The 25,160-nt window shown below is 43.1% G+C and overlaps 1 long non-coding RNA gene and 8 other non-coding genes across 9 annotated transcripts; 3 read left to right on the plus strand and 6 right to left on the minus strand.

Moving 5' to 3' along the window:
• The first annotated feature begins 319 nt into the window (after window positions 1-319).
• On the plus strand, window positions 320-391 carry TRNAM-CAU (transfer RNA methionine (anticodon CAU)). Its single transcript has one exon. It is a non-coding gene; the product is annotated as a tRNA-Met (tRNA).
• A 3,328-nt stretch (window positions 392-3,719) lies between these two features.
• On the plus strand, window positions 3,720-3,792 carry TRNAR-UCG (transfer RNA arginine (anticodon UCG)). The gene has a single exon. It is a non-coding gene; the product is annotated as a tRNA-Arg (tRNA).
• A 3,192-nt stretch (window positions 3,793-6,984) lies between these two features.
• On the minus strand, window positions 6,985-8,183 carry LOC118353428 (uncharacterized). The gene is made up of 2 exons (XR_007408350.1): window positions 7,966-8,183; window positions 6,985-7,324 (listed from the first exon to the last, which is right to left on the minus strand). It is a non-coding gene; the product is annotated as an uncharacterized LOC118353428 (long non-coding RNA).
• TRNAS-GCU (transfer RNA serine (anticodon GCU)) lies at window positions 8,101-8,182 on the minus strand. Its single transcript has one exon. It is a non-coding gene; the product is annotated as a tRNA-Ser (tRNA).
• Window positions 8,184-14,522: 6,339 nt separating the features above from the next.
• On the minus strand, window positions 14,523-14,594 carry TRNAQ-UUG (transfer RNA glutamine (anticodon UUG)). The gene has a single exon. It is a non-coding gene; the product is annotated as a tRNA-Gln (tRNA).
• Window positions 14,595-15,053: 459 nt separating this feature from the next.
• On the minus strand, window positions 15,054-15,125 carry TRNAQ-UUG (transfer RNA glutamine (anticodon UUG)). Its single transcript has one exon. It is a non-coding gene; the product is annotated as a tRNA-Gln (tRNA).
• Window positions 15,126-16,175: 1,050 nt separating this feature from the next.
• Window positions 16,176-16,257, minus strand: TRNAS-UGA (transfer RNA serine (anticodon UGA)). Its single transcript has one exon. It is a non-coding gene; the product is annotated as a tRNA-Ser (tRNA).
• Window positions 16,258-16,653: 396 nt separating this feature from the next.
• On the minus strand, window positions 16,654-16,725 carry TRNAM-CAU (transfer RNA methionine (anticodon CAU)). Its single transcript has one exon. It is a non-coding gene; the product is annotated as a tRNA-Met (tRNA).
• A 6,133-nt stretch (window positions 16,726-22,858) lies between these two features.
• On the plus strand, window positions 22,859-22,931 carry TRNAR-UCG (transfer RNA arginine (anticodon UCG)). Its single transcript has one exon. It is a non-coding gene; the product is annotated as a tRNA-Arg (tRNA).
• The last annotated feature ends 2,229 nt before the right edge of the window (window positions 22,932-25,160 follow it).

Here is a 25,160-nt window from a genome sequence, read left to right on the forward strand (position 1 = left end):
TCCGCAGCGGCATCCTCGGCGGCCGCACCGAAGCCCGGGTTCCTTACTCGGTTTCCCTCTCTCCTCCCTGCTGATTAAAGCTTGTAATTCTCATATATCCCGCCACTTCTCATTTCTACGTCCGGAACCTCAACCGGGAGTTCTGCGTCTACTTCGCTTCCTCTTTGATTCTGGGACCGATATTATTCCGAAGAGAACTGGCAGCTTGTGGTAGCCGAAGGTTGAAATACAGAGGCATTTTCGTAAGGTGGGGGGAAGGGTTCTGCCTGTACCTCTGAACATAGTTAAAGGTATTATTAGGAGGCCCAACCTACCGAGGAGCAGAGTGGCGCAGCGGAAGCGTGCTGGGCCCATAACCCAGAGGTCGATGGATCGAAACCATCCTCTGCTAACAATTTTTGCTTCAGCACTTTAGTTAAAATTCTGTGGTTTAGTTTCACAACTAAAAATTAGGCTGTAAAAAAAAAAACAAACAAAAAAATAAATAAATAAAAAAAAAAATAAAAAATAAAAAAAGAGGCTGTTTTGTCAAATTCTGAAGTTTCAATGGTTTCGTGAAAGTGTTTACAACTTCTAGACATAAATAGAACGTCAATAAAGGACACTATCAATAACTAATATGAGTTTCCACAATAAACCTCATTTCTAGTGGCTGCCAAAGTGACACTGCTACTATTGCAACCAGTTATCATGAGTCTCACTGACGTATGAAAGCGGGTAAACGCTAAAATAAGCTGAATGTAGCAATGAGTTTTATTTCCTTTCACGCATAATTCAAAGAGCTGCTTGTTAGGTAGTTGTGGCCTTGTGGCTAAAGCCATAGACGAAATTTACTGGGCCATCCCAGCCCCAAACCTGTGCAGCTATGAGAGTCTTAATCTTCAGAGTAAATAAGTAACAGTTTGAGGCAGAATGCAAAGTCTTGGTGGCCACGATAGAACTCTGACCTGAGAAAACCACTTATGTGGTCGCTGCTGGTAATGTCTCTACCACCTACCTTCTTTACAATCTCTGATAGGACTGTTCTCTAGGCTCATTTTTAAAAGTGTATGTGTTACATATCCCTCAGAAAAGATCCCTATACAGATGTTTATGTGTCAGATACTGCACTAAGCACTAAGAAAAGTATTTAAGTAGTCTGTGGCCTAGTCATACTTTTAAACAAGTATGTATAGTACAATAAGATATTTTTCAAAGATTATTCACTAAAGCGCAGTGAGAATAAGGAAAAATGATTGTTTCTGGTGGCTCCATCATCGAGTAGTTGAATGATTTTCTAGAAGGACTCGCATGACTGAACATGAACATACAAAGATTCATTACAGCAAAGAGAAAAATGCAGACACAGCAGGAAAAAGAGATATACAACCAAACACAAGAGAAGTCTTTTTTTGTCCTCAATCTCCATCCATCTTCAGAGATGATACTCACTCTCTCTCCAGTTCTGAACTGCAGGGACTAGTGAAAGCTGTGGTTGCCAAACAAAGTCCACCTGAGTATTAGAGCCCAAGTTCTGAAAAGGAGCTAATCGGATACCTGACACATGATCAGCCATCCAGACACCAGATACGCATGGAAACTTGAATTTCCAAGTTTACTTTAAATATGCTGACAACCTACTTCATAGTGACCCACTGCTTCAGTACCCAAAATAACATCATTACCCAGTAACTAAGTGAATATTCCAGTATTTCAGTTCCGAGTTTGACAAAGGGTCATCACCATGGATAAAGAGATCTGTGAAAACTTGAACAAAATAGATTTGCTGAAAAAAAAAAAAGATTTGCTGCATTACCTCTGCCCTGACAATGGCCCAATTTGGGAAAGGTGGCAGATTTTGAGTCCAATCTAGAATGAGTAAGAGCTTGGCAGGTAGCCAAGAAGAGGCTTCTAGATAGAAAAATAACAAATACAAGGAGGTATAACAGTTAAGGGTTTCTAGAGAACTACAAAACACTCAGTGTGATCGAACATGGAGGTGAGGCAGATTGTAGGAGGATTTGGGGAGAAAAGTAAAGCAGCTGTATTCTGATCAACTCCCATTTACACTATAGGTGAAGGAGGGATCCTCCTCCCTAAACAATACCAGATGGCCCGATACACCACGCTCAACACTGGACAGAGGAGACTGGTAGAGGTATACTCACAGCCTAGAAGAGGAGGCCACTGCAAGCTATGCAAGTTTGCTCAGGTTGCACTCCGGAATAGAGTGACCAGCAAGGACTGTGAGAGGTGAACTTTGGAGCAGAGAGAGGAAAGTGTGACCCCTAGTTCTCTCCAAAAAGATGGAATTGGCTTATTTTAATAGCTTCCAGGACTGACAGGTGAAACCCATTAGGTCGAAGGGCTGGAATGTACCTCGTCTGGTTGATGGGGGAATTGGCCAAGTACGGGGCATATCCTGTGAGAACAGGTGAATTCACAGGACTTTTTGGGGCCCTGTAAGGCTTAGAGATGCCAAAGGAGCCCTTGAAATTTTAGATCTTACAATATAATTCTGAGTTGTGGCAAATGAGATAGGGAAAGTGCCAGTCGTAAGAAAGTGAGTATGCAGTGCAAACAGGTTTTGATTTTATTTGTCTAGGGGCAGTAAGAAACCATCACTAATTTTGATCAAAGGAGTAATATGAGTAACATTTTCTCATCAGAAAAAATCTCTGGAGTTTTCAAGTTTGTGATCTGGTCTTTGTGTTTTTGGGGTTTTTTTATCATAAACTATACAACAATGTCTTTTATAATGTATAGGGTTTTTGAAAATTATTTCTGCAACCTCTCCATATACAGGCAAAAATAAGTGTACTGTCTAACATATTGGAACTTGCAAACTTGATCATTGCCAAGAGAAAAGAAAATTATCCCTAAAGTATGCTAAACAAGGAGGCCAATTCATCTTCTCCCCTCCAAAAACATCTAGATGAACATGATAGATGGATTGACCCCTATCCCAACCTTCACTGTCCACCATTCCGTAACCAGGCCCATATCAGCAGCACATTTCTTGTCAACAATTATTAACTGTCCGAGGCTTTCATCATTATCTTCTACTACAGATCTCTAGGATAGCTTTTTCTTAGACATCATCAGAAAATATGTTGATGCATGTCATGGATACTAACACACCAGTCATCCTCAAAAATTCTTTTGGTTGGATATCCTTGCCAGTAATCTTCCTGAAGATAGTGTCTCCACCAGGCCAGTGCCTGAGACGACTCTTCTTCTCCAAACAGATAGATACACTGGGGAAAGTGTAATATTACAATCGGAGAAAAGTCCCAGAGGAGAACGAGAAGGGCAAATGGTGATGCCCAGGGACCCTGCAGGTGTCCAGGAAGGAAAGCGAGAAAGACAACCGTACAGATGCTAAGGCTTTCTTCCGCTGCGTTTTGCATGATAACTGTCCAGAAGGACCTTCCAAGTATCCAGAGTCTGAAAATACTGACTGTGGCTGAGTATGTATAAGGAAGCAGCTCTGAGTAAGTTTATTAAAAAATATATATGTCCTTGGATGCAGACATATGAATGAAGTATCTTGGCATCTCTCAGGTGCCAGAAACAGCTTTTCTGCTCGGGCGTGGTCAGGCGGGTACCCCAGACCAAATAACGTCATCTCGAGCCCATATTTTCAAGGACAAGGAGGCCGGGGCGCTGTTGGACGACTGCTGACCGGCCAGAAAGCTCATTAGACGTACTAAGAGCCACGGCTGCACCGGGAGCTCAGAGACCACGTGGCCTAACGGATAAGGCGTCTGACTTCGGATCAGAAGATTGAGGGTTCGAATCCCTTCGTGGTTAGGAGTCTTTATGCGTTGCCCCAGATATGCCTTTTTTTTTTTACCTGTTCTGTTTTCCACACCCGTGTCTTTTCTCCTAATTTTTTTTTTTTTTTTTTCCTTCTCAAAGGCCTGAGAAGGACCAGGGTCAGGACCGAAGACACGTCGAGAGTCCAAACTGGAACAAGCCCGTCCAGTAATCCGGATTTTTGAGCTCACAGTTCCAGGGCGGCTCGCGGCTGTGAAGCGGCGCCTCCCCAAGGAGGGCTGAGCAGCTCGCGGGGTGCCCTCGGGAGGCCGCGGGCTCCCGGAGTCCGGGTCACTGGCTTTCACTCTTACCCTCATCTTCCCCCTTCCCTTCCTTCTTGCCTTTGCTCTTGCTGCCATCAAAAGGACGAGAAGAGCCTAGATTCCGACCTACATTCCAGAACAGGTGCAAGGTGCAGTAAGGCCACGCAAAGAGCCCAGGGGCTGACAGAGGGTGTAGGCAAGCAGGACACGGAGAAGACAGCTGTGCGAAATGCACAAAAACAAATTTTTGTGCCTAAATACTTGAACTTAATAATTGAGGATAAAGAAAAAGTTATTAGCAATTCTTGGCTTCATGGTGAAACAGTTCAGTCAAATCAAGTGGAGGATACAAATGCTTTTGCTAGGTCAAAGCAATGAATGTTACAAGGTAATAATTACCTCTTCCTCTCCCCAGCCTCTTTTTTTAGATCTCTTCTATGACTCTGGTTTTCCCTAATCAGCTATAAAGTTGGGGCTTGAACGTTGAGTCCCAGGTGTTGAGATTTCTCAAACTTAAAAAAAAAAATAAAAGCAATGTTAAGTCAATGTCATGTGAAGCCACTCATTGCTTCCTTCCTCACAAAACGTAGCATTTACATTAAGCATCCTTTTATAAACCAGAGAAATGACATAATCTCAAAAGAACTGAATAAAGTTATAGTTAAAAGACATTTAAGTGGCTCACATTTTTCTCGTACCCTGAGAACACGCAAAAACTTCCTCCTCCCCACTAGATGGGTATTTAATTAAACCTGAGGACCAGAGGAGAAACTGACTTTCTTTACCCATACTCTCCCCAGGACTTTAATGGAAGTGGAAAATCTGACCCAAAAAGATAAAAATGTTCCTGACACAAACTCGTTCCTATTTTCTTCTTTTTCCTTGTCTTTCTCCTGCATTCACAGCAAATATCAAAGGAGCAGACAACCTTTCCAGACCAAGAAGTGCCAAAGAGAAGAAAACTGAAAATGGTAGACCAATCCACAGGCATCCTGAGCTTTAAATTGTCATTGGAGATTAAGGGCTTGCCCCCAAATCGAGAGAATAAGAATATATGCACCCACTAATAAGTGTGTAAAGCTTTCTGCTTTGAGAAGGGGATTCAGAAAAAAAAAAAAAAGTAACACTCTAGAGATTGATGGAAAAAATGACCAGAAGAAGAGAAATAAAGAAGAAAGATTCCTGGATGTGGATTACATGTGAGCCCTGCTGGACAGGGGAAGAACAGATTCATCAACATAATAAATGCTCATGGAGCACATTTCATGTTCCAATTTCCCTCCCCAGCCACTATTCCAAGTGCCGGATTCCAGGATCTAGGATCTAAGATTCTAGGATCACAGTAAACAATGTACACAAAAGTCTATGTCCTTAACAGACTTGGGGTGGGGGATAGGGAGAGGGGAAGGGAGCGACAGAAAACCAAAAGGAGACTAAGTAGATTACATAATATAAGTAAATTATATATTAGAGGAGACAGGCTCAAAAATGGAAGGACTTTTGATTATGTCCTGGAAGGAGCAAAGACTATGTGCTTCCATTAGCTTATTGCTCCATAACAAACACACAAAACAAACCACAAATACTTCGAAGCACAGAACAATAAGCATTTATTACTCAAGCATCTGAAGGCAAATGATCTCAGCCAAACTTAACTAAAGGCTGTATTTTAAGTTGTGGGTACAGCTCCACTCGGCTCCTCACTGCAGGCGCTCTGGTCATTTGGCAGCGTGTTCATTCTGGGACCATGGGTGAAAGCACAGTGCTCCCTGCAGAAGAATGCCTCTCATGAAGAGGCAGAGGGGCAGGAGGCAAGCTCAACCATGCAAACATATCTAAAGGCCCTGGTCCACTCACATCTACTCATATCCCATTGACCCAAGTCATCCTCCTGCCCCAGCCCATAGACAAGGGGCGACACTGCATCTCTTGAAGAGGAACTAAGAAGTCACTTAGACAAAGGGCTTGGATACTGTAAGGAATATGAAACTGAGGCCAGTACTTGAATCATCTGAGAAATCAATGCAGATTTACGAATTTCAGAAATCATTAATCCTTTCCTATTATCTTAGACCTTACTGCATTTCATCTTTAAAATGAGTTATTGAGTGTATGAATTAGATGCATTTTGAGAAAAGAAGAGCAGTCCCTGACAGCCAGGAGTTGCTCTGACATTCACAGCTCAGCGTGAGCATTGCTAGGAGTTGGCCTGGCACACCCAGCTAAGCCCTGGTCAATTCCTGTTGAACATAAATAATTTCAAAGGAAACCAGTCAAGGCCACTCTGTGACCATCAGGAAGCAAGATAAAAAATAAAAATAAACTGTATGTAATCATGTCTGAGCACAGATGAAAAGTAGTAACAGTGCCCATGTAACAAAAATAACCAAACATCCCCTCCTTCCTGCTAATATGAGGGACTGCTGCATTTCTTTAAACCAATTTTAGCCTTTGACCAATTCTTTAAACCAATATAGTCCTACTTTGATCCTCTCACTATCCAAGACAAAAATTATTAAAATAACCACTCAGAGAGTTACTGAGTCACTTAGCATGATATTTTGCCTTCCTCATTGCAACAACACAATAAATCCAACTTTGTTCAACTACAGTGTGTCCCTCATAGTATTTGGGAGGAAATCAATTATCTTGAATTTTGAAGCAATGCTATCACAGACATAAAGGCAATTAACTGTTATGTGACATTTTCCCTCCATCCATCACTCAGCCAGGTTAAGGGGACATGGGTTTAAAAGTTGAAGACGACCTCTGCATGTCGTAAGAGTGACATTTTCCAGTTTGCTATATTTTAACATGCTATGTTCTTGTTGAGATATGGGGTGCCTTGGGCCATGTGATAGTTTTTAATTTTTATTTAGGAATCCTATCAATGTTTTCCATTGTGATTTTCTTAACGTGGTAATAATTTTTAATGGTCTCGTGGTCTTTTTTATTTAGAAGTTGGTAAACCATCTCCAAAATACATATACTGTATAAACCAGATATTGTTCAATGAAATTCAAAATCATGCTTTGTAGGCCTCAATCCTCATGAGGCTCCGGCAGATCCGCTGGCTCATAAACAATATACTTCAGAAGGATTTTCTAGCTATCAAAAGTCACAGAGTCGGTCACAGGATTGAACATGTTGGAAAGATCCCATCACCAGAACCACATGATCTGAAAGAACTTGGTTTCCATGAAAGGCTCATTATGTGATTTTTTAAAGAACAATCAGTTTGGTCTCTACGTCAGGTTCCTCATCTGTAAAACAGAGACAAGTGACGGGGGAGCGTTTCCAGAGCCATCATCTCTTTGGTCCCTTCGAATTTCGTTATTCCACCCTGTGCACCTGACCCTTTGCTGTGATGCTGTTGTTCTATGCTGGGTAACCAACCCGACCTTTGCTATAATTCACAGTAAAGTGAAAACAGATGGCAGGAGAGAGTTTTGGGGATTATATGCTAACATCAAGTTGCAAGTGGCAGAAGACGATCAAGAAGGGAGAAACCATTAGAGGCTGGAGCGCTTGCAAAAGTGCTTGGATTTAAGTTCATTTAACTAAAATACAAAAATGGAGGAGGACTTTCGATGATCGGGCCTTGCAGAGGGATTTTTTGCCAGAAGGAGGCGCTAGCATCACCTGTGCGACGGCCAGGCCTCACCTGGGGGTGCGTAGGTCACCCCGTGAAGGGGGCAGAGGGAAAGACGTCCGGTAATCGCCGCACCTGCGACCGTCGTCCGGCGTTAGAAGTCCTACGGTCCGGAACCAGAGTTTCTGACCTCGGTGGACACCCTGGGGGCGCAGATTCGGCGCGACACTCGCACCGTACGGGATAGAGGGACATTTCCTAACCCCAGAAACCTCCGTAAAACGGCTAAAGCGGTATTAATAGTGAATATACCTCATTACGCCAGTTTTTGTTTTTCTTGCACCGACACTTCCAACTGCTGACGAATCTCTCGTGAAGGAGCTAAAACCTCAGAATCGCTCGTTAAGTAGCTAAAACCTCAGCCCGCCGACGTAGTGGGAGAACTGACGACGAGGATGGGATTCGAACCCACGCGTGCAGAGCACAATGGATTAGCAGTCCATCGCCTTAACCACTCGGCCACCTCGTCACCTAGGAGGAGGGCATCACAGAAGTGTTATGTTGCTATATTGAGCAAGCAGTTCTTGCAATACTGAGCACGGCCAGTTTTCTCTTGCAATCTCCATTATTTGATTATATGTTTTTCTTAATGAAGACCTCTTTACTCTCTGCAAATGGCCCTCTTGCCGTGATAAAGGAAAAAGGGAAAGAAAATAAAAGGGGAGGGAGGGAGGGGGGAAGGAAGGAGGGAGGGAGGAAGGACAGCCCGGGGAAAGAGGGGTTCAGGGGCAGGAGTGGACCTGAATAAAAACCAAATACACTTCCTGAGGATACCTGGGAGCCCCTGACAGAAGAATGAAGTTCAGGATTGCTATTATTTTAACAATCAAATTGGTTTTCGTCATTCCTATAGGCCATGTATACTGAAACCATCATTAAACTAGCTACATGACATATATTATTGCAGGATTCTCAGAAGGATGGCTGCCATATGGAACATTAGGTCTTCTTAGAAATCGTCATCACCTCCAGGAAGTGCGAGCAGGTGGTTGGTAAAAAGCTGGAGTGAGGGGTGAAGGTCAGATCAACTGGTACCCAATGTCAGACTAAAGATTTTGAACTTGATTAAAGAATTTTAGGACCATCTGAGGGAGTTTGGTTTTGTTTCGATTTTTGTTTGTTTTGAGCAGGTAAATTTAACAATTTACTACTGTCATTTATTTTTTATTTTTTTAATTGCCTATTTCAATGCCCTCTGACCAAAGATCACCAAGAAAACACCTGCAGTTGGATAAGTTGCATTGGTTGCTGCCACCACTAGAACCTTGGAGGATCACAGTGAAAGGGGTAGTTGAAAAGACCTTATTAAATACAAACATCCTTTCATATTTCACATGTCTTGCCATATTGTTGACAAAACACAACATTCTTTCATGATTAAAAGAAAAACTCTCAACAAGTTGGGTCTAGAAAGAATGTACCTCAACATAATGAAAGTCATACACAACCTTCATGTTGGATAAAACCCAAATACTGGATTTTTATCGAAACTGGATAACCACATGCAGAAAACAGAAATTGGACCTCTATCTCACACCCTCAAAAATCAACTCGATGGATTAAAAACATAAATATAAGACAAGAAACCATAAAGCTAGAAGAAAACATTGAGGGAGAAAGCTCACTGACATTTATTTTGGCAATGATTTTTTTGGATAGGACACCAAAAGCACAAACAACAAAAGAAAAAAATTAACAAGTAGGACTCCATCAAACTAGAAAGCTTCAGTGCAGCGAAAGAAATCAACAAAATGAAAAAGCAAACTATGGGGTGGGAGAAAATATTTGCAAACCATATATTGGATAAGGAGTTAATATCCAAAATATAGATAGAAAGAACTCGTACAACTCAATAACAACAAAAAAAGTCCAATTTAAAAATGGTCAGAGAACCATATAGGCATTTGTATGAACTAGACTAACACCATCTTAGATAAAACTGCTATGAAAACCACTGTGGCCTGAAGCCTTCCTGAGCACAGCCCCAAACACACTCCAAACCCCCTCACACACACACACATACATGCAGGCATTCTCTCTGTCTAACCCACCCTTATAAGCACACCCACAGGGCGCAATGTCCTCAATCTGCTCTGGAGATAAAATCGTGAGTCTCCAACACCTCCCCGATGAGCCCCCCTGCAGGTGCTCCCAGTCTCTAAGCCTATAAAAGCAGGTCATACAGGAGCTGGAGTCTCCCAAGAAATGCTTCCGTCCCTAAATCCCCTTAGCAAATCATTTCTCCTCAAACTGGACTTGTTGGCCTATGCTCTCAGTCTTCTGGCTCCTTCGGCCTTTGGAGATCATTTTGTGCAGACTTCCCTTTCATTGAACAACGTTCCTCCAAAGGAAACATTTAAATGGCCAGCATGCTTGACATCATTAATAATCAGGGAAGTACAAGTCAAAACCACAATAAGCTATCACCTCACATTGTTAGAATGGCTGTCACCAAAACGTTAACAGATAAGAAGCATTAGCAACTCTGTGGAGAAAGGGGACCCCTGGTTCACTGTTAGTGGGAATATAAACTGGTTCAGCCACTCTGGAAAACAGTGTGAAAGCTCCTCAAAAAAATTAAAAATAGAACTACCATGTGACACAGAAATCCCACTTCTGGGTTTTTATCCAGAGGAAATGAAAACATGTTATCAAAGAGATATCCACACTCCCATTCTCATGGCAGCATTCTTTACAATAGCCAAAATACGGAAACAACCGACATGTCAGTGAATGCATGGATAAGGAACAAGTTGTGTATGTAAACATTATGTATATACAAAGATACACACAGAATGGAATCTTACTCCACCATGAGAAAGAAGGTAACTGCCGTTTGTGACAACATGGGTAGACCATGAGGCCATTATATTAAGTGGGACAAATCAAACAGAGAAAGACAAATACTGTGTGATCTCACTTCTACATGGACTCTTAAGAAGCTGAATGCTGAACTTTCAGAAATACAGAGTAGAACGGTGGTTGCCAAGGGCTGGGCAGGGGGGGTGGAACTGGGGAGTTGGAGATCAAAGGAAACAAAACTTGCTGTTAGAAGATGAGTGATTTCTCAAGATCTAATGTATAAGCTCATGATTATAGTCAAGAATACTGTTATATACCTTAAAGTTGCTAAGAGACCATATCTTAAATATTCGCATCACACAAAAAAGAAATGTTAATTATGTGACATGATGAAGGTGTTCTGTAATGCTATATGGTAACAATTTTGCAACATATAAACGCATCAACATGTTACACATCTTAAACTTCTGCAATGTTATATGTCAATTATATCCAAATTTGGAAAAAGGAGAGGAGGGGCTTATTGTAACATTTGTCTTCTGTTGGGTGACTTGAGGGAAGTGACAAAGAAGCTGGGCTTTGTTCTGGATTGATTGCTGTCAAGAAGAGAGGGTCTGTGATTTGGTATCTTCATAAATTCTATCTAGAAAAAGGTACGAATAGAATGAAGCTAAATTTGGAAAACTAGTGGTCCTTATGTTGGCTGGAAGGAGATGTTTGGTATTTTTCTGGTACACACAGTGACCTTCTTTTGCTGTCTATTTTTAGACTAGATTATGGAATGTTCTGTTGCTTTCATTTGTTTCTGTATCACATCATCATGACCAGGGAAAGCCCTTGTCTGATACTCCTGTTTTGTGAAATTGTTTATGTTCCACAAAAAAAATCCCATGGCCTAGAAGTAAGTGCCAGACCAGTTCCTGAGGACACCCAGGCCTAGTGGATAGTCAAGCCAGTTCCTTAATGCCAGGAGCTGATTTTTCTCTTTCTCATCTATATCCAATGTCACTACAAATAACTCTGGGTATGTGTGTGTCTGTGTGTGTGCACACGGGCATACACATGCTCTACAACATGATCAGGATTCAAACTGCAGGCTCTAAGGAGGTGTCAAGGAATTATTTAATAAAGAGCAAACATTAATTATCAAATCAGTATAATAAATACCTATAAAACAGGTAAAGAATACAAAGTTGTAATTGTTGTTAAGCTTAAGTGCATGACAAATTCTAAAATGTTTCTGGAAAGAAAAAAAATGTATTTGGGTTTGGAAGTGTTAGGTCTGGGAATTGTCAAACACGATGACCAAGGCCAAACTGAAGAGTTCATTGATTCTCTCATTTATTCATTTATTCAACGAAAGAGTTCATTTATTTCAACAAAAAGAATCATTTAATCAGTCTTCCCAGGAATATTTATCAAGCATCTCATATGTGCCAGGCACTGTTCTAAGTACTGGAACATACACCATACATAAAATTCCCTGCCCTGGCGAAACTTACTTATGCAGAAATAGGCAATAACCAATTTAAAAATCAAAACATACTGTATGTCAGAAAGTAGTAAATGCCTTGGAGTGGCAGCCAGTTGAATAGGATGGTCAGGGGAAAATTAGCTCAGTGGGTCTCATTCCTTGCTGCACATTTGAATCCATGGGGCACTTTAGGAAACTACCCAAGTCAGGGCATGATACCATGAGATTCTGATTTACTTGTCTAGCTCTTCAATGCTGGCTGGCTTCATTATAAAGAAAGATAGATAAAGGAAAACGTAGAAAAAAGATAGATAAAAGCTAAAACCTGGAAGTTATTTTCCCAGTTGGGAGGTACCAGGAATTATATAGCCTTTCAATATAGCATTTGCTGACAAAGCAAAAAAAAAAGAAAAGAAAAGAAAAGAAAAGAAAGAAAAGAAAATGCTGCCTGCAAAGTGTCAGTCAGTCATAGCAGAAGGCCAGAGCCAGACAGGGCTCATTCTGCATTGGATTCTCTAGGGTCTTTGAAGCCCAGTGTGGTAGACGTACTTTTTGTGAAATTCCTTCCCTTGAGTGTGGGCTGGACCTACTGACATGCTCCTGACCTTCAGAACACAGTAAATGTGATTGGATCTCACTTGCATGATTAGATTACAACAGATTGTGATTTCCAATTTACCAAAACATTTGAACTACTGCTTTCTCATCTTATGTGCTTTGACAAAACAAGCTGCCATGCTCGTAAGGTATTTAGAGCCACTAAATGTGTGGTAATTTGCTACAGCAGCAGTAGGAAACTGATACAGAAGTTCTAAAACATTACCAGGACTAGGGCTTAGTAGATATGAGGAAGTTTGCAGGGCTTTTTCTGGAACCATGTTTAGAGGCCAGATGAGTTTATAGAAGCTCTTCTTTTGCTGTCATCGAGCGCCCTAGAGGATATGCTTGAACTAAAGAGAATCAACAGAGGGAATTTATGGTCCAATGCCTAGAGGTTAACTGTCACACCATGGGGCTTCTGTATAACAAACCTTCAAGGGAAGACATGAACATTCCTGCATCTGGTCAGCTGATCTTCAAAGTGTGTGGGCAGAAATTCAATCTAAGAAACATTAAGAGGGAGCCTCTTGTATGAAAACAGTGGAAACTCTCAAATGACTATGATGGCTTTGGTCTCACTCCATGGTTTGGACGTTTGCAGGTCTATAGAAGATGTGCATGAAGATCATGTTGGGGAAAGAGTCACAGGTGGGGCCTCTGACACATGAACTCTTAATCACCGGAGCACATAATTAACTTCGGGGGATCTGACTGACTTCAGGCACCAGACAAAGCAAAACGAAGCTCCAAGAGGAGAGATTCTAGGAGGATGTGAGGATGATGAACAGACTGCAATTTTCAGTAGCCGGAGGAAAGAGCAAGGAGCTGGTTATTGATGTGGAAGAGGAAGTGCAAGGGTAAGGGAGTATCATACATACCAAAGTGTACTCCTGGTTTGGGAAACGCAAGGGCAAGGTGACCAAAACTGAGACAGGTCCACTGAGATTTGAAGTCCAAGTGCTATGTGTTACATCAGGAGGCCCTTGAAATTGGGGCCCCCCTGAAAGACGAATGAGTATCCCTAAGAGATCACTGTATCTGCAAAATAATGGAGGTGACACAGTAGCTTGAGGTGGGCATGGAGCCTCCAATGAATGCAGACAGTAGAGGCTCTAAGATGTAGTCTGCAGCTGTACCAGTGCACAAGAGAACTTCTTCAGGACAGCGTTTAGAAGCTAATGGAACTGTTTAAGTGGCTCCATGAAAGGAAGGACTTAGGTTTGGAACTGTAAAACATAAATTCTTAGGCACCAGGGCCGGCAGTCCAACTCACCAGGAGCCAAGAAGTTCTGGGCAAAAAGGAAAAAAGGGACATGGAGTGTGAGGGGGAGTAGGGCTAGGATTCCAGAGATGAGTAGTCAGAGACAATTTTGGGACTCTTCTATGTTGATTTGGAAGCAACTGGCCAGGGACTCTTCTATATTGATTTGGAAGCCACTGGCAGCACCTGCAGCCAGATGTGTACACCTGGAAGGGGATCAAATAAGTTAGGAGAACCATAGAGGGAAAAATCACCAAAATGTTGCTGAGGTCTGGAAGAGACATGGACTCACATTGCTGGATTTAGAGCCCACAGTGCTAACCAAAGAGTCCTTCGCTGAGGACTCTTTCTATTGCAATTGTTATGCATTTTCTTGCATGGGGCATGACATCATGAGGCGCTTCAGAGAAGAAAAGAGGGAGGGTCTTCTGACAAGTGAACTGTTAGGGCCTAAAGACTAAAGATCAGATGGACTCCCGGACCCCAGGGAGTTAAGAGTGTTTCACAAGTGATGTAAAGTGATGTAAATTGGCCATTTTTCCAGTGTGTGAGAAGCGTGTGAGGAATTACCTGATGCTCTTCGGATGAGGAAAGCGAGAGTGGAAAGTTCATGCTCACAGCCAGAACCCTCCAGCAATTTGAAATATGGAGAGTGGTCACTAAAACTAAAGCAGGTCCCACCGAGATTTGAACTCGGATCGCTGGATTCAAAGTCCAGAGTGCTAACCATTACACCATGGGGCCACCTCATAAACACCTTTGTTGGAATACTTATGAATATGCAATGCAGAGTTTGTCTTTGTGCTCAATCTTGTGTAAACTGCAATTTTCATTTCCTAAATATTAATAGAAAATCCACTGCATCCCAGACAACAAATGCTCCAAAATGAACACAACTGGAACCCACACGCATTGCCAACTTCTCAAGGCCAAGTTCGTGTTAGAAACTGATGCACCCGGAACCCAGAACTGAGGTCTGGGGTGTGAAACAGGAGTACTTAGGGCGGTTCGGATGAAAACCTGATTTACTCACGAAGGAGGAGGGGCCGAGGAGGACGTACGTAGAATTCTAGAGGAAAGCGCAGGCGACGCTGTTCTGCCGGATGGTGGGATGCGGTGTTGAGGCTCGCAGGTGCTCAGGAGTCTAGCCAAGTGTGGGTGCGGGGTGCTTTAAGAGAAGAGGGAAGATACCAAAAGACAGACAGGTCCCACCGAGATTTGAACTCGGATCGCTGGATTCAAAGTCCAGAGTGCTAACCATTACACCATGGGGCCACAGGTGAGTGAGGTCTCAGACAAGCTTTTGGAAGTTCTTTGCAGTGAGTCGCATGCTCTGCACAGGTTGAAGGTTCTCGTTCTCGGAATCCCAGGAGGCAACAAACTTGCTCCGCTGAAGGAACAGCCCAACAGAGCTCATCTTTGCTTGGATTTTTCCCCAGGGTCCACGGAGGGCTTGAGTACCAGTGTCCCTAGAAAAATCAAAACTGCATTTACTATATTCTTAGCCTGGACAATGAAAGCTTGTCTACCGATGGGTGTCAACACTTAAAAATCTCTTAGGACGTGTACGAATATAGAAAACGCAAGAAGTAAAAAAAAGTTAAATATAACATGGGAATTTACTAGTACTTTCAAGGATTAAGAATTTTACATTTCTAAGTATTTTTACATCTTTCTTTTTGCTTATCTGCATTGTTATGGATTGACTGCAAGTGTAAAGAAAGGTAAATTTTTGTTACAGTTATTCTTATTTGTGTTGCATATACAGTTATTGTGTATGTGTTAGTTTTATGGAGCAAAACAGTTTTGTTTTTCTTCTTTTTTAATAAGATTTAGCCAAAGTCTGAAAATAGTTTTGAAAATTCTCTATACTATCCTTCTTCCTAAGTGTAATGATAACAGAAGGAGGAAAGATTGGAAATTTCTGCTTGAGATGTTGTTTACAAAACACTAAATGTGCTCGTGAATAGGAAAGGGATGCCCTGGGTGTGCCTTAATTCCTGCAAGAACGACAAGCTGAAGCAAGCGAGGTTTCGGAAGTCAGGCTCCAGCTGGACGTCCACTAAGGAAATAGCAATTAAAGAAAGAATGAAAGCCCAGGCATTTTTTTCAGCATCTTTCTGGAGGTCTCAGAAATCCCTAGTATTTTCCCAAAATCATTTTCAAAAGTTTTTTCCACCCAGTATTACACTTACAGGACAGGACTACCTATTTACAATCCCATGGAGAAATATAAGAAGACCCAGGAAAACGATGCATCTCGTGCTATTTTGCGTTTTAGTTTCCAAAGCAAAGCTGGTCCACCTAGAAAGAAAAACACTACTCCGTAGTCGGCAGGATTCGAACCTGCGCGGGGAGACCCCAATGGATTTCAAGTCCATCGCCTTAACCACTCGGCCACGACTACATGACAGCTCTGTAGCTGTCTGGATATATTCCCATGAGGAATAATATCTTTTCCCTGCATAAACTGACCTTTCGGTTGGTTTCTATGACAACCGCTCCAGCGCACCTGTTCTCATACTTGAAGGAACAAAATTTTGTATATAGAGATGTGGTGACAGAAGTTACTACAAATTGTGACACTTCCCTGACCTTCGAGGGTCGTATTGGATGGTCCCTAAACCGGGGACCGAATGAAAACAGACCAACCAGATGCAATGGCCAGGCGTGCCTCTGTTACAGACAGGCGGCCGTACTTGTAACAAACTACTTTGGGGACTCACACATCTGGTCATCAACTTCATTCACTCCCTTTTTCTAAACTCTTGAGTTTGAAACAAACAAAAAAAGCCCTAACACATAGCAGAGGATGGTTTCGATCCATCGACCTCTGGGTTATGGGCCCAGCACGCTTCCGCTGCGCCACTCTGCTCCTGCCATGGGGGCTCGCTTTTCGCCTTTAAATGTCAAGATAATACACTTTAGCACCTTCCTGTATCTGAATTTTCTCATTACTTTTTAATCACCGCTGCCAAGACAGAATAAAAATACCTTGATTTCCGTCCGTGGCTACACTCCGCCCTCGACTACTAGGGGCTCTGAAAGACCCCTCCCTTGAAGTCGGAGTGCCCTCCAGCTCGGACAGGATGACGTTTCAGGGCATTGGAAAACCAAATGCATGCCAACTGGCATAATTTATGAAGGTGAAATGGCATGCAAAAGCAGAGTTAGCTTCTTTATTATTATATAAGTTTTTTTATGTATTCATGAGACACAGAGTGAGAAAGAGGCAGAGACACAAGCAGGCTCCGTGTAACGCAGGAAGCTCGACACGAGACTTGATCCTGCAACTCTAGGATCACACCCTGAGCTGAAGGCAGGAACCAAACCGCTGAGCCACCCAGGGATCCCGACAGGAGGGCTAGCTTTGATCTTTCCCAGCCATACTCCGGTAGGAGGAACACAGCTACTTCAAAGTAATTTTAGTTTGTAGTTTTTCAGTGAAAATACTTTAACCCCAACGTGGGCAAGATGCCTAGGATGTATTGGCGGGGAACCAAACCCGGCCCGCCACGTGGCAGGCAGGAATTCTACCATCAAACCACCAATGACCAACAGACTATGGTATCTATTTCTCCTCGTAACTAAAGTTTCATTGCCTTAGTAAAATCGACTTTTTTCCCCATAGGATTTCCTTAAATCCAATGAAAAAAAAAAAAAGCTTCACCTAAACACAAAAACCAATGGCCTAGAAGAAAGGTGAAATGGTTATGTAGGCCCTTGGAGACTTTTGAAGGTGAAAAGCAAACATAAATACCCAACATATAAAAAAATCATTAATAAAATCCCCCTTTAATCATTAATAAAAACAAATTCTGAAAAATCTCTCGTTTTACTATGCAAGCCAATTTGATTAATTACTAGGTCACAGCACTCAATTCAAGTTTGAAACAAGTTATCTCCTTTTAGAAAAAAAGACCTATTGTCATTCCTCTGTGAAGATTCAAGTTTGTACAAGGATGGTATCATCATCAGAAGTGAGAATAGTGAAGAATATGCTGAAAATAGGAATCCCCCTGAATCCTACTCCTTACATTCATCCCTTGCCGCTGGGGAGGATGACCACCAGCTGCTGAGGGTCATGTGTGCTTTGGAACCAAAAGCAAAAGGGGGCCTGGAAACAAATACGAGTGTGGCCTCTGTTTTTGAGGACTTTTCAGTAGTTTGGAAAAAATAAAAACAATACAGAGAAAAAAAAATTAACAATTGATGAAAATTATCTTTACTGAGGTGAGTCTTAAGTTTGGGTTTCAGGGAGGTGATAGACTCTGATAGTCTGGATTATATAAAGAAAGCCAGGAGGTTTTTCACATGTATCTATCTTGCTCTAGTCTCTATCTTTACACCTCTTATTCAGAATAGAGTTATGGTATTTACTTGGCAGCTGTGATTAGGATGCTTTGAAGGGGAGGGATGGCAGGAAGCTACTGTAGCAAATCAAAAGGCTATCAATGTTGATCTTAAAGGAAGATTTGGAGCTATAAAATGGGTTTCTCCAAATCCTAGCAACAGAAGAAAACAGAACAGGACAGTATGAGACAAATAAATCAATTTGATCAAGTTATGCGTTAATTCTCGTTTATTCATAGATAAATGGATCCTAGAGTGGTTGCCCTACATTCTTCCAGGGACTTTAAAGGTAAATAAAAATGATGTCTATTAAAAACACTTGAAAAATTCTATAAAACCACCAGTTAAGTATTAGCTACTGATTTTTACTTCATGCAACTTTTAAGTGAACTACTGAAAAATTAGAAAGTTCACCTTATTTCTTCAGGGTAACATGCATAGTTGGTGTTCATGTTGGTGGGACTTTTAGAGCAGGCAGTTGGTGAGGCTCTAACGGGATGCCTGGATGCCAGCAAGGAAGAGGCGGTGGCCAGCTGTGGGGAAGGTCCAGGCCTGTCCTGGCTGCACTCCACCATGAGAGGAGCCGGGTGGCGGAGCCACCACAGGAAACCCCTGAGCAGGTTAGGAAGAAAAAGCAGGAAACCCTGCTTCCAGCCTCAAGTAATAAACCTTCCGTCCCCTAGTTCACAACTATCCATAAAAGATAGAAACACAACACCCCAGGGCATGCAGCTCCAGGGTAATCTCTAGCTTGTGTGAGCTCTCTCTGTGTCTCTCTCAAGCTCTTCCATCTTTTTCTCTCCTCCCCTCTCTCCCCCTGCCTCTCATGCTCTCACATCTCCACAGTGAGTTTTTGCTTTAAAAAACGTTCCCCCTTGTGTTACTCATCACCGTGCTACCTGCCTGTCCTCGAATTCATCCTCATGACAAGACCAAGAACCTTTGGCAAAGCCCTTGGATCTGGCTGGAGCAAGGCCCCAGGGCCTGGGGTCTCCCCAGCTCACCTGCAGCAGAATCATGCAGCAAACCAAGGGGAACATTCCTTTCGGAGGAAAGATCAGGGACCAAGGCCCCATCCTGGGAAGGAGTAACATGTATTCCAGGAGCTGAAAGAAGGCCTGTGTGACACACAGTTGGCTGTTTTAAGCAGGAGGATATCAGGACAAGATGTGGGTTTCAAAATATGTGTAACAAGGACTCCAGTTTCACTGAACCTCTAACAGGAGATCTGGGAAGAGGAGTTAGGAGGTTCATGTCAACATCCAGGGCAAGAGATACTGATGGAAGGAAAGAGGTCCTTGTGGTCCTGAAGAGAGGAGGATAGATGGGCTATGACATTTTAGGAAATAAAAAGCAGAATTCGCTGCTCAGACCAGGAAGTGAAGAAGAGGACACGTCTAGGAGGGCTCTAGATTCCTGGCTCAGTGGGGGAAGGGGGAGAAGGATGAAGCTGAGAAGAACACATGCATTGTTACAGGCGGATACAAACAAAGGAACAGTGAGGAATGCAACCAGAGAAGAATGGGGGAAACCAGAAGACTGTGCATCCCCTGATGCCCAAGAAGAGAGTGTTGACATTAAATCTTTAAAGAAGGTCACAAAGAATGTACTGTCCATGTAGGGGATTCTTCCCCCATTTAGAATTCCGATGGCGAGCTAAGGGCAAAAGAGGACTCACAATGCATCCCACACTCTGCTAAGAGCAGATGTTCCGTCCTTTCTGTCAAGCTAAAACCAGGACCACAAGCCCCAAATGGAGTTAGGTGTACTAAGCCCAATCACAGGAGGGAGACTGAGACTTAACAGTTAGTTTCAGCATCGCCCAGAAATGGAATCTTCAACCAGTCATTCAATCAGTAATCGGCTACTCAGCACCATTAGGTAATCTGCCAGATAGATGCCTGTCAGCTGGGTAGGGAACCCGGTAACTGGGTGATGGGATGAGCACTGGGTGTTAGACTGAGGAATCATTCAACTCTACCTCTGAAGCCAATAAGACATTGTATGCTAATTAATTGAATTTAAATAACATCTTTTTAAAGAGGGTGCCTGTCACCCCCTAAAGGCAAGTGACTTTGCCTGAACCTCTCCGCGTTTTGCTAGTATAACTTCCTTCTTCCCAGTCCCTTCTGCCTATAAAAGTCTCATTTCCTACAACTCCCTGGAGCTCCTTTCTATCTACTAGATGGGATATTGCCCAATTCATGAATCATTCCATAAAGTCAATAAGATCTTTAAGATTCACTCAGTAAATCTTGTTTTTTCACAATCACAACTGCTTGGAAACCTCTCCAAACCAACTACTATATATACCTCAGAGGGAAGGGGTGTTGTTTTCCACTTCGTCTTCACCCTAAAAAGATACCCTCAACTGACCTCGACATGATTTGAGCGCACAACCTTCTGATCTGGAGTCAGATACGCTACCTTTGTGCCAGCAGGCCACGAGAAAGATTTGCTTATCTTCTAAATTAGAATTTAAATCCCAATTAATCTTTTCAGGTTCTAAGGGCTTATTTCTTTTTACTAAGTGGATTTGATCATTTTTCTCCCCACTAGCCATAGCTTCACTAATGCTTTGTTTAGCAAAGAAAGGAGCTGATCAAATTAAATATTAATGCAAAAACCCAAATGCTCCCTATGGGGAAAACTCTGTGCTTTCTCATGCTCAGTTTTTCTAGTTGTGGAAGTTGTTTGGAGAAAACTCCTCTACCTACTGGGTTTAGACCCACAGTGAAACAGAAGTAATAATGGTTATAAATTTTGAACGACGACTTTTCCTACAACTTATGAGACTTCTCCCTCTTCTGAAAGAGGCCCAGCCGTGCATCACCCTGCAGTGCCTGCCCTCGCCCCATCTCCCTCCTTTCCCAGCGCCCGACAATCCCATCCTCAACTTGCTGAAAAGCTTAATCTCAAAAGCCTGGTTTAAATGATATCTCTTTGCAACTGATGAATCACTAAACTGTCCCTCTGAAACTATAAAACCCTATAAGTTGATTAACTGAATTTAAATTTTTAAAAAAATAAAAAAGAAAAGAAATGACCTGTCTTCCCAGAATTCTCACTGCTCCTTTCAATCAGAATGTGTGGGCCTTCTGGTGTGTATAAAAGTACACTGCAACAACTCAGAGCAAGTGGGTAATATTTATTGAGCTCTTGCTATTTTCTGCTAGCCCTGTGTGTTATCCTCCTCCAGTCTAGTGAGTCTCAAAAGTGTCCCCTGGAATCAGATAGTGAGTATCAGCTGGGAACTAGCTAGAAATGCACATCCTTGTCCACACCCCAGAACCACTGAATCAAAAACAGAGCAGTCTGTGTTTTAGCAAGTTCTCCAGGTGATTGTGATACAGAGGAAAGTTTGAGAATCAATTGCTCCAGGCTGGAGATCACATATTTCTCTCTCTCAAGAAAATAAACTTTCAGTCTTCCTCCAGGATGAAGGGTGGACAATGGATTAGTCTGCTAGGACCACCACAACACGGTGCCCCAGCCTGGGTGGTTGGTTTAGGCCACAGATTTCCTTTCTCACAGTTCTGGAGGGAGGTCAACCCTGTCAGCAGGTTTGCAGAGGGCTCTCTTCTCCCAGTGTCTTCACGTGGGGTATCTTCCTCCTGTGTGTCTGTGTCCCAATGTCTTATTATTAGGACACCAGTTGTGATGGACCAGACCCACCCATATGACCTCGCCTCACTTTGTCTATGTCTTTGGAAGCCCTAGCTCCAGATCCAGCTCCACATTCTAGGGTACTGGGGGCGGGGCGGTGGGACACACAATTCCCCGGCTCACAGGCAGTATCCAGATGAAGCCCCCCCTGACAGTCCCTGAGCCTGGCCCTGGGGTATGAGGATTGGAGGGCTTATGGATAAATCTGACTGCTTTGGCTTTCCCATATGACTTGCTTAGGATTCAGCTTTTTGGAGTCTGACAAGTCAACTATCACACCTCCACTGGCTTTCCAGATCACAAAACATTGCTGCTGTGATCTCTCTCCCATGGTTTTTGTCCTATGTGAATTTCTATCTCAGAGTTGTATTCCGCAGGATTTCTGGAGTGCACAGAAGTGAATTCTTGTGTTTACCAACAACCTCTACCTGCCAAGGCGTTTCTGGGTACAGGTAGCAATCCGGTGTCGTCTTTGCCTCCCTCCCATGCCCCACCCCAGCCCTGGGCTCAAGCACCCCCTCCTCACTGTTGCCTTCTCTTCCAGATCCCTGTCCAAACTGCGCCATATCCCTCTCCTTGGTGGTTACCTTGGTTGTAACTTTACTGTGGTTTTCACCATTAGATTCAACTTGTCTCTCCAACCAGACTTGAGGATTTTCTATTTTTCTTCAAGATCGTACTTAAATTCCAGTTACCATGTAGTGTAATATTAGTTTCAGTTGTAGACTTCAGTGATCCTTCACCTTCCATACAACACTCAGTGCTCATCACAACAGGTGTCCTCCTTACTGCCCATCACCTGCCTCCTCCACCACCCCACCACCGACCTCCTGGAACCTTCAATGCATTCTCTGTGGCTAAGAGTCTAGACTGTAAGACTTTTGAAAATGCTTTGGTTGACAATAATAATTTCACTAGGTTGCAGTTACAACCTCATGATAATTTTCTTGTAACAAATTTTGAACATACATGCCCCTGCATCTCAGGAGGACCACGTGGCCTAATGGATAAGGCGTCTGACTTCGGATCAGAAGATTGAGGGTTCGAATCCCTTCGTGGTTGTTGTGTGGCTCCTTTATTTATTGTCCGCTTAAGACACCAGGATCGGTTCCTGGTGGTCCAATTTTTTACTGCTTCTGTTTTCTCGGTGAAAGTCGGTAAGCAGCATCTTCTCCTCCTATTCACGTCACCCCAATAGCCTTACGCCCTGGGGTATGTCTCTTCCACACCCCTTCCTTCGTGTCCCTTTGTTCCCCAGTGTCTGTCCCACGCCATTAGCACAGTCCCTCCTCCCGGGCCGCAGACCAGCGGTAGCTGGGGAAGTCCCCAGCTAATCCCCCTTTCCGCTCAGCCCTACCCTCGGCCTACAGGTCAGGATCTTTGGGGCGCGGTCCAGCACCCTGAGTTTCAGTCGGCCTGCCAGGGGAGCCCTGATGCCCGCGGCTAAGCCCCTGCAGGTTGCCAGACCCTTCCAGGCTCTCCAGTCCCTGGGTGCAAACACCCCCAACAGAGCACCAACCCACCTGCTGGGGGTGGGGGGATGGCCCCAGGAAGGATTGGGGACGGGGAAAGGCAGGAGAAAGGTCAAGCTTCACTGTACCCTCTAACAAATGTAGGGAAGTGGTGGAATTGGAAGACTCGCCGTCCGCAATCCTCAGAGGAATCACACACTCAGCACAGAGCACCCCTTATTTTCAAACCCTCAGGACAGGGTATCTGGGAGACAGTGTGTGCACGGTGTTAAAGGACCTCCCCAAGATTAGTTGCTAATTGCAAAGGGAAAAAGAAAGCCCTGAGGGGACCACTCTACCTTCACCATCTGTGGATTTCCTGACAAATGCCTCCCGATGTGAAGTACTGTGTCAAGTACCCGGTAGTGCCAAGCCCCAATTTTTAACCTGAATCTAATCTAATCAGAATGGATCTAATCAGTAACTTCGACTCAACTTCTCGTTTTAAAGAGGGTCAAGGAAGATATTTAAAGTTGCCTTGAGGAAACAGTGAGACAGATCCAGAATGTGGGACATTCTACAAGACAAATTGGCTTGGATTTTTTAAAAAGTCGATGTCCAAACAGGAACAGCAAGGAGAAGCTGGGATGCTGTTCTAAACTGTAAGGGACTAAGGATACATTACAAACCAAATGCAGTGAATGAATGAACTTTGATTGGATCCTGGTTAGAAACACCAGCTCCAAAAAATATGCTTGGAGAAATTTTTTTTTTTTTTTTAAAGATTCTATTTATTCATGAGAGACACACACACCGAGAGAGAAAAGAGGCAAGCTCCACTCTTAGGAGTCGATCCCTGGTCTCCAGGATCACACCCTGTGCTACAGGTGGCGCTAAACCGCTGCGCCACCAGGGCTGCCCTACTTAGAGAAATTTAAATAAGGCTGGGATCTTAGATGTTTTTATAAAGAATCACTGGGTTCTTTAGTTATGATAATGGTGGCATGGTTTTACGAAACGTGATACATGTATATGTGTGTAGGTACGATGCATCATGATGTCTACAAAGGAATTTTATATGTTCCAGAAGAAGAAGGCAAATAAGACTAATATGGCAAAATATTAACAGTTGTTGAATCTAGTCGATGGGTATACAGATAATCCCTTACTCTTTCAACTTTTTTATTTAAACAGAAGCCCTAAAGAAGGGGCACAGAGCTCCAAGGAAATAAGGCAGAGGGTCAGCATGAAAAAGCCTGCACCATATAAAAAGAGCAGGTCCTTCCTTGTTTCAGGAATCCCAGGCTCCCTTGTCTGAGGGCCCAGAAAGGAAGCCGAGAAGATCACATAGAAGCCCATGATGGGGGCCTCCTATGCCATTTGTGATCTTCCTTCTAGGCCACAAAATATCTTCGAAGACTTTAAAAAGGAGGGAAAGGACGCAGCCAGATCTGCATTCTCAGATGAACACATCAGTTGGTGCCGACATAGCCCTACCTACAAAATCTCCTCTAAAATACATCTCTGCTATTCCCTCTCATTGCTGCCCCTCCCTGGACCTCTCCAAAAAACAATGTTCCAGCAAGACAGAACTTTCTTCAGTTTCTCTCATATCCTGTGAGGTTTAGGTCTAGACCACCACACCCCTTTCCAACCTGGCAAACTCCTACTCATCCTTCACATCTGAGCTTAGCTATATGATTCATTCTACATCTAGTCATCAAGTACCCATTTATCCATTCCAAGGTAATAAAGGTAGAACTGTACACTTTCTTCATGAAACTTGGAGTCAAATGAATGACTCTCCAGGCAACCATCCAAGATGCTCATGTCTGGGACC

The sequence above is a fragment of the Canis lupus genome, chromosome 35 (genome assembly GCF_003254725.2).
Source record: "Canis lupus dingo isolate Sandy chromosome 35, ASM325472v2, whole genome shotgun sequence".
NCBI lineage: Eukaryota > Metazoa > Chordata > Mammalia > Carnivora > Canidae > Canis > Canis lupus.